A 14010-nucleotide genomic window follows, 5' to 3' on the forward strand; every position below is an offset into this window, starting at 1 on the left:
TTGATATAAACTTTCCTCTTAACACTGCTTTTGTTGTATCCCATAGGTTTTGGTATGTTGTGCTGTTATCCTCATTTACTTCCAGAAAATTTTTGATTTCTCTTTTAATTTCTTCTATGACCCATTGTTCATTCAGGAGCATGTTGTTCAACCTCCAAGTGTTTGCACGTGCTCTAGGGATTCCTGAGTTGCTAATTTCCAATTTCATTCCTTTGTGGTCTGAGAAGCTGAATGGTATGATTCTAATTCTTTTGACTTGCTTTATGGCCTAGTATGTGGTCAATCCTAGAGAAGGTTCCATGTACTGCTGAGAAGAATGTAAAGTCCTTAGATGTAGGATGAAATGTTCTGTAGATATCTGTTACATCCATTTGGGCTATAGTGTCATTTAAATCTGCTGTCTCCTTGTTGATCTTCTGTCCTGTTGATCTGTCTATCTCTGAGAGTGGAGTATTGAAGTCCCCCAGTACTATTGTATTGGGGTCTAAGTCTCCCTTTAAGTCCCTTAACAAGTCTTTTAAATAAGCTGGTGCCCTGTGATTAGGTGCATATACATTGATAATCGTTATATCTTCCTGTTGAATGGATCCCTTAATCATTAAATAGTGCCCTCTTTGTCTCTCCTGACAGTTTTTGTGGTAAAGTTTATGTTGTCCGATATTAAGATGGCTACGCCCGCTCTTTTTTCATTTCTGTTGGCATGGTATATCTTTTTCCAGCCTTTCACTTTCAGTCTGTATGCATCATTGTTGGAAAGATGAGTTTCTTGTAAGCAGCAAAAAGATGGGTTTTGTTCCTTAATCCAATCAGCCAATCGGTGTCTTTTAACTGGACAGTTCAAGCCATTAACATTCAATGTGACTATTGAGAAGGAGTAACTTTGCCCTGCCATTTGCCAAAGATATTTTCTAATATCTGGTTTGAGATTCCTGTGATCTTTTGCTGTGAGGTTTCCTTCCTTTACCTTCTTTCATATTGGTGACCGTGTTTCTGTGTTTCTGTATGTAATACATCTTTAAGCATCTTTTGCAGGGCTGGACGAGTGGCGACAAATTCTTTCAATTTCTGCTTGCTGTGAAAGGTCTTTATTTCGCCTTCATTCATAAATGAGAGCTTTGCAGGATATAATATTCTGGGCTGGCAGTTTTTCTCTCTTAGTACCTGGGCTATATCTCGCCATTCTCTCCTGGCTTGTAGGGTTTCTGATGAGAAGTCAGCTATGAGTCTAATTGGAGATCCTCTGAGAGTAATCTGGCATTTCTCTCTTGCACATTTTAGGATCTTTTCTTTGTGTTTCACTGTGGTGAGTTTGATTACAACGTGTCGTGGTGAGGATCTCTTTTGATCATGTTTATTAGGGGTTCTATGAGCTTCCTGTACTAGGATGTCTCTGTCCTTCTCCAAACCTGGGAAATTTTCTGCTAGTATCTCACTAAAAAGGCCTTCTAATCCTTTCTCCCTTTCCATGCCTTCCGGAACTCCTAGAACCCGAATGTTGGATTTTTTAATAGTATCCTGTAGATTCCCGACAATATTTTTTAGATTTCTGATTTCTTCTTCTTTTCTTTGATTTGACTGTTTCCTTTCCTGTTCTCTGTCTTCTAATTCCGATATTCTCTCTTCTGCTTCACCCATTCTGTTTTTAAGGCTCTCTAATGTGTTTGCCATTTGATCTATTGAGTTCTTCATTCCATTGTGGTTTTTTGTCACTATCTCTGTTTCCTGTTCTACTAGTTGTTTCATTTCATTTTGATTCCTCCTTAATATTTCATTTTCATGGGAGAGATTTTCTATCTTGTCCATTAAGGATTTCTGTAGTTCAAGAATTTGTTTTTGAGAACTTCTTAATGTTCTTATCAATTTTTTGAGATCTGCTTCTTGCATTTCCTCTATCTCTTCATCTTCATAATCTTGCATTGGCGTGTCTTTCTCATTTGGAGGCATCATAGTGTCTTCCTTGCTCTTGTTACCTCGGCTTCTATGTTTGTTGTTTGGCATGTTGGAGATAATTTATGGTGTTTTTGTTGTTTTTTTTTTTTTTTTGCTGTGGTGTTTTTTTTCTCGTTATACTATGCCTCTAAGTGAGCTGTCTGCTTTGTTGGATCCTTAGGGGCTGTGATGGGTGTGGCCAGAGAGCTATGCTTGATTCTTCAGGTTTAAGGCTGTGCAAAGAGCATCCCAGATTGCTCACTCCCTTGCTCCTTGCTGGCTTGCTTTCTCTTTTTTTTTTTTTTTTTTTGACTCAGTTGGGAGTGGAGTTGAGGGTAGTTGAAATCTGGCCTCTGTGAGTATTCGTTTGATCTACCCCTGGGACCACACACAGAGTTTATGCAGCCCTCAATGTGTTCTCCAGTTTCACTAAAGTTACTGAGTTTGGCTGCGCTTTACATATGTAAAATCGCGGTGCTCTTTGTTTTGCTTGGTGAGTGAAGGGAGAGGCCTCTGTCCCCCCCCCCCCCAATGTCTCGGGTTTCTGAGGTCTTTGTCTTACCCTCCTCTGTTCCCGTGCTGGCGAGATACTGTGGCTCTGGCTCGTCTCCCGCCGCTCGGCTTGTCTCGGTTGGTTTTCCACGCGGCGGGCTCCCTATAAGTCCTCTGTGTCACATCCACAAGATCCGGAAGCGTTTCCTCTGCAGTTTTTTTCTTGAGTCTTTCCCTGAGGCTACAGTAATTCCACTTTTATGAAACTTTATTTTCCCAAACTAAGGCGCACGTCCTCACTATCCGCCATCTTGGCTCTGCCCCCCCTAGATCTCCATTTCTCTTTCAGGACCTGGGAAATTTTCCAACTGTTTTTTCATTTAACAGATTCTCAATCCCTTTTCCCTTCTCTTCTCCTTCAGGTATTCTTATAGTGAGAATATTTAGTCATTTAATGGTATCCTACATTTACCTGGACTGTCTTCATTTTTTCCATTCTTTTCCCTTTATTTTTATCTGATTGGATTATTTAAAAAGTCTTGTCCTCCAGATCATAAATTCTTTTCTTCACTTGCTCTGTTCGACTGTTGAAATTCTCAGTTGTATTTTTTATTTCACTGGTTGAAGTTTTCATCTCCAAAAATCCAACTTGGTTCTTCTTAATGATTCCTATCTCCTTAGTGACTTTTTCATCAATTTCACAGATTGATTTCTTCAAGTTGTCTATCTGTATTTTCTTGCATCACATTGAGTTTTCTTACAATCATTATTTTGAATTCTGTTTTTGATATTTCATATATTTTCTTCAGAATTGGGTCTAATTCTGGAAGCTTTTTGTGTTTTTGGAGATGTGATGCTATTTTCTTTTTCATGTTTCCTGTGTCCCTACATTGAGATCTGTGCTTCTAATGAAATATTCCTTTCTTCTTTATAGAGTAGATTTTATTGGGAAAGGTTTTATGTTTTAGATGGAATGCAGGGTATCACTTTGATTGTTGCTTTTTCCTTGATTCTGGGTATGCTCAGAAGTATAACCCCTGGGTAATTTATTTTGCTTCAATCAATGTCAGCTGTGCCTGTAAGTGGCACAGTGGTCTAGTCTGATGCCGTTCATAGGAATGTGGGCTTTTGTGGTGTGTATCTTCAGCTCCCAGAAAGATTGGTGCCAGTTTTACTAGAGATTGTGTTGACCAGGGCCATGTTCTTGGTGCTGAGGGACAAAAAGGAGACTGTCCCCCTGTCTCACTAGCAAACCAGAATGATCCTGGCGTTTGTAGGATGAATAACTGTGACTCTAGGACAGTGTGATGTAAATAGGCCCTTTTTCAGGTCCTGCTGGGAGAATGCAGTTGGTCCTGTGGTTTAATGCCAATATCCATAGCCCCAGGACTATAGGATGTGAACTGACCCCTGCTCTTGTTCTGCAGAGTGACTACAAGGATAACGAGAGATTTTGCACTGGCAGATATGGCTCCAGAGAGATTGAATGCAGGCAGTTTATTCCCCAGGTCCCACTGAATAGATTCCAGTGGATTCCAGTGTATTGATTGTTACAATCCCTGTACTGATTGTTACAGTCTCTGTTTTACATGGTACAATGGGTTTGTCAGCTAGATCTCCCAGGATATGAACAGGTGTTGGGGATAGTGGTAGCCACCTATCTGAGGCAGAGCAAAGCAGATAGAACACTCTAGGTACTTCAAGTAAGTGTGAATTATTCCAAATATTATAATCCTAGGGTCAACAGTCTTCAGCAAGGCACAAATGAAACTTCCCTCAGTTCTCACAGCAAGGTATTGTTGGGGTTTATGCCTTGGAGCTACCAGTGTTGTGAGCTAGGAGATTCAGAGGGAGCGTCCATCCTCAGGTCAGGTCTGGATTATTTTATGGGATACTGCTAATGTTAGACATTGCCCACAAGAACCTGAGGATAAGTCCCCTGAATCACAGAGTGAGTACAGCTCCAGGGCTTATGCCCAAAACTCCCACAATCAGTGTGCAGGGCGTCTGCTGTCTACCCTGCTAGTTGCCCTCACTCTAGTCTGGTCACTTCTAGTAGCAATGGAACAGAGATCAGCTGCACATCTTTACATAGCCAACTGAGCCCAGTACTCTGTGGGGGAGGTGGAGGGGAGGGAGGTAATGTGGCTTCCATTCTCAGAGCCAAACAGTCACTTAGCCCTAGTCAGCTCCCCAGGCTTCAGTTAAAGTCAATGAGGGGACTGTAGAATTATCCTTCAACTAAAGCTTCCATTGACGGTACTTATGGTAACTTATCCCTGCCTTGGCTTAGGAAGATGCTGCTCCCAGACAGCAGCTGGCTGCACCATGTGGCCAGCCTCTGCAGCTTGTCTTTCCTATTACCTTATTGTCCCATGGAATCTCTGTTCTGTTCTGCCACCTCTGGAAACTTCTGTCAGCCAGTCCCCTAGCAACATGGTCTGTCCTTTGTTTATCTCCTATCCTTCTGTGCCTGAGATCAGTGTGACTTCTCACTTCTCATCCATAATGGATCTACAATAAGTCTTTACACATTTGAATTCTTGATTCATTTTATCTTCCCTAAAACAAATATAATGCCAATTATTCAAGCATTAATGTTGAATTTGTTAAAATGTTTTGAAAAGTATTTATGTCTCACTAGTTAATAATCCAAGAATTTGGGGCCGGCACCATGGCTCACTTGGCTAATCCTCCACCTGCGGTGCCGGCATCTCATATGGGTGCCGGGTTCTAGTCCTGGTTGCTCCTCTTCCAGTCCGGCTCTCTGCTGTGGCCTAGGAGGACAGTGGAGGATGGCCCAAGTGCTTGGGCCCTGCACTCACATGGGAGACCAGGAGGAAGCACCTGGCTCCTGGCTTCGGATCAGCACAGTGTGCCAGCCTTAGCAGCCATTTGGGGGTTGAATCAACAGAAGGAAGACCTGTGTCTCTCTCTCTGTCTAACTCTGCCTGTCAAATAAAAAAAAAATCTAAATATTTTACCAAAGTCAAAAAAAAAAACAAACCTCCAAATTATTCCTCAGTAATTCTGACTTAAACCTCATGAAATGATTATCTGGGCTGCATACTTGAATTTTTTTTTAGGTCAAAACATTGAGTGATGTGTCCTCAAATCTTTAACAAATTCATAGAAATATTAATAAAGTAACAAACCCAAATTCATTCAATCACATATACAAAGTTTAGAAGGAAAATGCTTTAGCCTGTTCTTAGATTTTGCAATGTTTTCAGTGGGCCTCTCCAGAAAAACCAACTTTCCATTGTGTTAGTCCATTCCCAAATGTTCTTACTTGCACTTGAGTACAGATCTTTCCCTTACCACAAGTGGAGCAGAGTAGGGTAAGGGCTCACAGGACCAAACCCAAAACAATATTATTTTTATCTCAGTTTTTTTTTTTCTGCACAGCAAATTACCACAAATTTAGCACCTTAAAACAGCACCATTTAGTAGCTCACAGTTGAAAGCCTGGCACAGTCTGAGTTCTTTACTCCCATTACAAGGCGGAAATCAAGGTGTCAGTTGAGCTGAGTTCTCATAAATATTTATTGAAAGAGACTCTGAGAATAAAATCCACTTCTAATTGTTGGATGAATTTAGTTCCTGAGGATTTTGTGACTGTGGTCCGTGTTTCTTTGCTGGGTTTCAACAAGGGACTATTCTAAATTCCCAAAGGTCCTCTCCATAGCATGACATTCGCATCTTTTCTTTTAAAGATTTATTTATTTATTTGAATGGTATGGTTACAGAGAGGCAGAGGCAGAGAGAGAGAGATAGGGAGAGAGAGAGAGGTCTTCTATCTGCTGGTTCACTCCCCAAATGGCCACAAAGGCTGGAGCTGTACTGATCCGAAGCCAGGAGCCGGGAGCTTCTTCCAGGTCTCCCACACGGGTGCAGGGGCTCAAGGACTTGGGCCATCTTCTACTGCTTTCCCAGGTCAAATCAGAGAGCTAGATCAGAAGTGGAGCAGCTGGGACTTGAACTGGCGCCCATATGGGATACTGGCACTTCAGGCGGTGGCTTTACCAGCTACGCCACAGCGTCGGCCCCCAACATCTGCGTCTTTAAGGCCAGCAGATGTTTCTTCTACTTTCGAGCTCTGACTTCCCCTTCCTTGACCAGCCAAAAAGAAATCTCTGCTCCTACAAGGCTTGCCGGGTAGATCATTGCCCTTCGATATAATCTCCCTTTTGTCATAGAGCGTAATGTAATCACAGGAGCATATGTCTCATTATATTTATAATTTATACTCATGCTCAAAAGAGAAAGGACTAGATGAAGTCAAAGATCTTTTGATGTCAACATAAAATGCTGCCTACCATGGTTTTCTTTTAATTTTATTTCCACTCAGCATTGATGACAATGCCATGAGATGTGTATTCTCATATGACCAGTATACTGTCCTTTCATCTACTTCCAATCATAATGATCATCCATTGACTATGGCGTTTATTCTCCTGAGAGGTATGGTAAATGACAAGACAGCAATGGTAAGATCAGGAAGTTAGAGAATAAAGGAGATTGGGTAGCAGTAAAAGAGTCATTAAATATATGTCTAGGCCTTTGTATTAAAACAATATTAACTGACATTAAAAATTGTTTGAATAAACAGTTGTCCTCACTCATCTTCACTTGTTCAGGAAATATACTCTGCAGACATTATGATTTGTAAATTTTGTAAAACTTGTAAATTTTCATTTGTTTAATTTGGTTATGAAATTTCCCTCTTTATAAAAGATTTAGATGCTCTCTGACAGTTTCTGCAATTGCATTTTCATTTTTTTGTTTTCACTGTTGTGGCAAATTGTTGCTGTCTAGCTTAAGTTCTTATTTTCTGGATTTGATCTTCTATACATATTATTATGTTATCCTCACTGCCTATGTCTTCAATAAATACATGTTGAAAGACAAAGCAAATAAAAGAATTAATGAATGAATGATTTAGTGATTAAAGGTTGAGATGGTATGATGTAATAGGTATCTTAATTCTTTCTTAAATCTATGGGAAAAGGAAGAAATAATTATCATCACATTTTATAGGATCTGTGACTGAAACATCCTAACTAATATAGATTGTCTCAAGTTGCATCCACATTCTCAGAATGGCAGCTTATTATACTAAAAAATGGCTTAAACCAGGTCACCCCCTGTGCTGAATTGTCTCCATTAATTTGATATCACCACCATCCTCTTCAAAGATTTCTTATGCATCACACAAGTAAAACCAAGATCTACACTGCCAGAACACATTTTATTCTGTGATCCAGGTTAAATTTGGCCACTGACAAATGCTTGCATAAGATCTGGAAATCCTAAGCAAAAGATCACTGTAACTTCTATTTGAACTTCTTTGAGAAACACCCAAATCACCGGTATAAGCTGCGGTTATCCGTGCAGCTTCCCTGCCCTGTGCTCCTGCCTTCTATTCTCTCCTAACCAGACTCTGACTGTGCATCACTGCTAAGGTTTTTTTCTTTTTTTTTTCAAGAGAAATGGGAAGGGAACCCTTCATTCTTTCCTATTATATGGCCACAGTCTTGGCTACCCTAATCTACCAGATAAGGTTTAGCAACTGAATTCCTTAGGGATTGCAATGCTCTTCCTCTTGTCTCCTGTGAAAGTGAGCTGACTCCCTGTCCTCCAGTCTGTATATACCACAAACCAGTGATCATTGAGGAAGAGGAAAACAGTTCTCTATAGAGCAAGGATGAGGTGCTCCAAAATTATCTCCTATTGCACTTCCCCAAGAGGGTTCCAACTTGTCTTGTGAAATCATGATTGAAACATTTAAAAAGGTCTCTCCAAAATGATAAAGAAATAAATTTGCTAGCAAGATTAGAATAGACATTTAACATCTTTGTATGCTCTGTTAGTTACCACAGATCAGGGAAAACATATGGTATTTGTCTTTTTGAGACTGTCTTATGTCACTAAGTATAATGTTTTCCAATTGCATTTGTTTTGTTGCAAATGACAAGACTCTAGTCCCTCTGGCTCTATGTAACATTCCAGACTCATTGTTTTGAATCTGCGCTTAAACCTCAATATTTAGGTCTTAGGGTCTTTGTACTTTCTATTAATGCTACCTGAAAAAATTCCTATGAACTCTTACTCCTTGGCTAAGTAATGCCGACCCATTCTCCAGGCCTCCTTTTAAATGTCACTTCCTCGGGTGAGTTGGTTCTTCCTGCTTTACACACTCATAATATTTTATATTTCTACTTTTAGCACATATTTATTAAAATGAATTAAGTTTTGTCTAAAGTTGCCTCTGTACATCTATTAAGTTTTACCTAAAAGCTTCTCTGGACACAGTGAACTATAACAGAAGTTGATATGTAAACAGACTGCCACCTCCTCTTGCAACAAGTAGCTGAGTCTCAGCCAATCACAAGCAACCAGTCGTTCAGACGAGGCAGATGTGAGCTGTCTTTCAGCCTCACTTCTATTTTCTATATGCCACTTCCTTTTCTCCAGTAATAAATATAATCTGCCCTTTGGTGGGACACAGCATTCTGAGCCATTTTTGGTCCAGACTACTGCCTGACTCTAGAATCATAAATACAGCCAATTAAAATCTGCAAAGTTAAATTTGCTGTAATTTTATCTTTCAACATGTTGCAACTATAATTCAATAATTTTTAAAATGTCTCTTTTTCCCTTAAAAGCAATAGCCTCCTGGTATTACATTTTCACTACATTATCCTTGGTACCTGGCACAGTGTTTAGCAAACAGACCATCCATACATATTAAATAAAAGAAAGGAGAGTGGCACTATGGCATAATAAGTTAAGCCATGGCTTGGGAATTTCACATCCCATACTGAGTGCCAATTTGGGTCCTGATTACTTCACTTCTGATCAAAATCCCTAATAATGTACCTGGAAAGCAGCAGATGATGGCCCAAGTACTTGCATTCTGCACCCTTGTGGACCCTAATGGAACTCATGGCTCCTGATTTTGGCCTCAAACCAGCTGTGGCTGTTGAGGCCATTTGAGGAGTAAACCAACACATGGATGATTCCATTCTGTGTGTCTCCCTGTCTCACTTTCTCTGTCTCTCTGCCTTTCAAATAAAACAAAAATAAATAAAGACTTTTTAAAGATATATTTGTTTAATTAAATTCACCATAGGCTGATGATAGAACAGGTAGCACTTTTGGTAAAGGGATCTACGGTTGACCAGAACAGAAGACTGGCAGAAAAGTAATTGTGTGCCAAGTCACTAAAAGAAACTGTTTTTTCAGAAATGTTGATTGTAACAGAAATTGTAAAAAAATCTGTATTTTGTTTATTCTAACTAGATGAGTAATTTTTAACTAATGTTGGCTGATATTAGTGGGCTGATAGAAACTACACCACCTCCATTTTGGGGGATTTGGTTGCCCCTGTTTCCAAACTGAATTCCATTGACTCTGTTAGCAAACAATGGATCCAGACATCTCTCTCTCTCTGTCTCTCTCTCTCTCTTTCTCTCTTTTATTTTTATTTTTGGAATATTTATTTATTTGAAAGGTGGAACAATAGAAAAAGAGAGAACAAGATCTTCCATCTGCTGGTTCACTACCCAAATTGGCATTAATGGCCAGGTCTAGGCCAGGCCATAGGCATAAATCAGGAACTTCACTGGGGTCTCCATTGTGAGTGGCAGAGACACAATTACTTACATAATTTTCTGCTGCCTTCCCAGGCATGTTAGCAGGGAGCTGGGTCAGAAGCAGAGTAGCTGAAACTTGAACCAGTACAATGCCGGAACCTCAAGCAACAGCTGAACTCCCTGAGCCACAGCTTGGCTCCCCACATTTTGTATTCTTGGCAGTGTCATTCCAAGTCATAGGATTGGAAACATAACAAACACTAACATTTTTGTTTTTTGTCTACACAAAAGTAGCCACTTGCCAATGAGAAGAACAAAAGTGAATACATTATGTTGGCTACTCAGAATACAAGAGTAGCTCACCATTTAAATCCAGCAATTTGTCCTGAAATATCTTATGAATTCATGTCATTCTGCCTTTATAATCATCCTTCCAAACAAGTCAATGTGATAACTTTCCCCAAGGATTGGTGTGTATATGCCTGTGTTAGGGGAAAGGGAGTCAATGTTGATGGCGTTTCATTAACTTGACTCACAAACAGCAGGAATTTAGCAGCACCAGCACACTCTCATCAGTCAAACCAAGTCAAAGAGAAAGGCCAGGTCAAGAGGAAATACAAGATACACAGTGAAGGGGATATTTCTTTAGAACTCGACATATGAGCATTTTTACAAGTACTGTGTAACTGTGTGGAGGGATGCCAAACTACGAAGGCTAGAAGTTTGCACAAATAAAGGAGTCTGGATGGGAGATTGATACATTGGAAATGTAAAAGAATCAGCTTCATGACTTTAAATTATGAGAAAATCTTTTGTGTGGAAAGAGAAATACATCTTTAAAATGATGTGCAATCAAGAAACCAAACATGCAGCATGGAGCAAAGCTGCTGCACCCAAAGCATATACATGTTCTGAAGTGCAAAGTACTTCACAGTTCTCTGAGGGAATGAAACAAACAGACATACACAAGCCTATATACAAGTACACTTTGACTAAGGAAAACAAGGAAAGGGAAGCTCATGTTAATGATTTTGATGAGAATCCTTGGCCATCAGACTACACTATAACTTTTAAAATTTATAATCTCTCATATTTTTCTTTTAAAAATGGTTTATTTAATTTTTTATAAGTCTGAAAGAAGAGACGGGGGAGAAAGAGAGAGAGATAGGTCTTCCATCCACTAGTTCACTCCTCATATGGGCAAAATCAGGGTTGGAAAAGAGGAGGTAATTGGCCAGGCAGAACTCCATCCAAGTTGCCTGCATCTCATATTATTCTTGCCTTCTTTTCTTGCATTATTCTATAGTGATCAGGGAATCCTCTGAGTCTTGATAACTTTTTTTCCTAGATATTCACAGTCACCCAAGACACTTTCCAGGCTGTAAGCGATTTTTATTTCTCATAATAATTGCCAACATATAATCCGATTCTTTAAATGTGTTAGTTTCTTAAGTCTCCCACCAAGCCATGGTAAGTCATCCTTCAAAAAGATAAACAGAAAACCTTTAAAAAATTTTTCCTTAAAATCTTATTTCATCCATGCTACCTACATCCCAAATGGAAATTATGTGTTGAAGTTCCACTTATGGTAGCTATTCTGCATTTCGTTTCTCAAAATATGAAGTCTGGTCTTGTACATAATTTGACTTGTTACTGCACCTTAGGCAATATTATACAGGTTGATTAGGTAAATTAACGGATCCCCTCCTAATTTTTACTCATTGTAATAAGGCACATTTCAAATTCAGTCAGCAAATTTGCAACAATATATGGAGAAAATATAATTGCATATTTTCCTTTTATATATCATGGCTTTTCCTGTATGCTGGTCTCAGGTAATATTATAAACAAACAGTGAAATACATTGCTCCAAATCTCTAGTGCAACAGCCTTTTGTTTAGTTTTGTTTTGTTTTGTTTTCCTTCTCTTCACACTATTTGCTGAACTCCTTTAGTTAGAGTAGTGTTAACTATACAATCACTAAGTATACTGATAATGGGTCACTGTAAAAATTAAGCATGGGAAAACAAGAGGTGGGGAAGAATTGGAATGTGGGAAGGAGGGAGGGGAAGTCCCATGATGTTCCTAAATTTGTATATATGAAGTATATGAAATTTATATAACTTAAATAAAATTTTAAAAAGAGAAAAAAAGCCTGGAAGATGGCCCTCAAAAAATTAATGTAATACCAAATGTGAAATATTATACAAGAAACATAACCAATTATGAAGTACTGAACGAGAGGGGAATTTCCAAAGCACTAAACATTATCAATTTTAGAAGTGTAGTATATTCACATAGGTGCAAAATCATATGTGTATGTGTGTATATATAATATATATACATATATATAACAATGCATTACAGGATTTCTAATAATTATAAGCAATATACATGTCCTTCAATAAGAAATCTCTTTAATAAACAATGATGCATTTATACCATGGAATAGAGCCATAACAAAAAATAGGGAGTTTTTCTTGTAATACTATATGAAGATACTTTACATGTAGTATTAAGTGACATAGCAAGAAACAAAGCAATATGTATAGTGTGTTGCTATTTTGGTAGAATGTAGGCTGTTTACCACTCGTGTGTGTGAGTGTTTGTGTGTGTGTTTGTTTCTGCGATAATACAACCAATGCATCCCTTTAAAACTTATCATCAGTAAAAGTTTTGGGGTAATTTGTTATAGAGCATTATTTTAGCATAGTTACAGATCCACTATGTATACGTACCATAATTTATTCAACGAAAACCCTCTTAAAGGACATTTACATTCACCCCAATGTTTTCCACTTCATTGATATGTCATGTTTGTATCAACATATCTTTAGGACAGATTCCCTGAAGTGAGAATGGTGATGGAAAGACAGAAATACATAATGTAATTTTGTTAGAAAATGTCAACTTCCATTAGTAGCTGTACCATTTTTAATTTTCCACATTCTTATCAACAAAATATTGTAAACTTTTGGAATTGTCAAGGTAATTGAGAAATGGCATCTCTGTAATATTGGTGTGCATTTCTCTCCATCATAATTAACAACTTTTAATATATTTCTTTAAATATTTTGCATTATTTTTCTATGAAGTCCATTTTTCTACTATATTTTTGTTAATTTTCTTTTTGTACTATCACACATCACTTCACAATAGGAAAACATTATGATAAACTCATCCTTTGATAATTTCATCATTATGCAAGCATCATGGAGTGCACTTAAATGAACCTAGGTGGTATAAGTCAATCACTTGACAAGGTCTTTTGAAGCAATCAAGAGACAAACAGAAGATTATGAGATTGCTTCAGGCATACCAAAAGCATATTGTTTGACAGTAAACTTTTTTATTATTGGTAGGCAAAGGGTCTGAAATAACAATAGTATAGAAAATAAATATACCAGCATCATAGTCATTTATTATCATTCCCAGATATTATATGCTATACGTAACTGTATGTGCTATACTTTTGTACAACTGGAAATGCAGTAGATTTGTTTAAACAAACACTGCCACAAACACACATGAGTAATATATTGCAATACATATAACATTAATGATGGTCAGCCCCATAATATTTAGGAAAGAGTGTCATATATGTGGTCCATTGTTGACCAAAAGTCATTATGTAATGCATAATTGTATTAGATTTATTTGCCCTTTGTTTCAATTGTCAATCATCTTTTTTTGTTTATGCTGTTTTGCTCTAGTTATTTATGGTAAAGATTTTATGTAATTAAATTTATCAGTTTTTATGCTCATAATTGTGGCTCATAGTAAAAACTCAACTTTTCTCCTATATTTACATGTTTACTTTTTTTCAACTTTTATTTAATAAATATAAATTTCCAAAGTACAACTTTTGGATTATAGCAGCTTTTCTCCCCATAACCTCCCTCCCACCTGCAACCCTCTCATCTCCCGCTCCCTCTCCTATTCCATGCACATCAAGATTCATTTTCAATTATCTTTATATACAGAAGATCAA

Source organism: Lepus europaeus, chromosome 6, assembly GCF_033115175.1.
Source record: "Lepus europaeus isolate LE1 chromosome 6, mLepTim1.pri, whole genome shotgun sequence".
Taxonomy (NCBI): domain Eukaryota; kingdom Metazoa; phylum Chordata; class Mammalia; order Lagomorpha; family Leporidae; genus Lepus; species Lepus europaeus.